Below are 753 nucleotides of genomic sequence, written 5' to 3' on the forward strand. Positions count from 1 at the left end.
CCGGCTCCTCTCGGCCGCGCACCTCCCACACCAGGGCCCGAGCGGGTGCCCCGGTCGACGCCGGCGCCGATGACTTGTCCCCCCCCCCCCCCCCCCCCCCCCCCCCCCCCCCCCCCCGCGAAGCCGGCCCGCCCTCCCGCGCCTCGTCCACCACCCGAGACACCCGGGCATTCCTCCGTCACAATTGGCAGCAGGATCCGCCACCGGCCCCGCCCCTCGCACCGCCCGGGCGCCGCCGGCCCTGCCCGATCCCCCCCCCCCCCGGCGAGGATCGCTCTTGGCACACACATTCCGCCCGGCCTTCCTCCAGGGAATGCGCCGTGCTCGCCTCCGGCCCGGGTCGCGACGGGGGGATTGCTCACCGGCAGCGGCGCGCCTCCCCGAAAGATGGCCCCCGCCCGCCGGGCCGGCTCCCCCCAGAAGAGAGGGGGCCCCGCCCCCCAAGCCAGGCTGGGAGATCGCATCCTCGCATCTTTTGGGGGACCCTTTGCCCGGGCAAATGCGACCCCCGCACGGGCGAGCCTTTGTTTGCGCGATCCCCCCGCCCGCCCGCCCGCCCGCCCGCCCCCCGGGCGGCCGGCGATGGCACAAACAGCCGCACACGCGCGCACGGACACGCACCCGCGCACGAGCCCCCCCCCCCCGATACACACACAACACGCATTCTGGCGTCCTGTTTGGTGGCCGCGTTGGCCAGTTCTCCAGCGCACCCGGGCCTCCGAGGCAGACCTCCCTTCCCTTCCCCCCCCCCCC

This window comes from Fonticula alba, assembly GCF_000388065.1.
Source record: "Fonticula alba strain ATCC 38817 unplaced genomic scaffold supercont2.2, whole genome shotgun sequence".
Classification (NCBI taxonomy): Eukaryota; order Rotosphaerida; family Fonticulaceae; genus Fonticula; species Fonticula alba.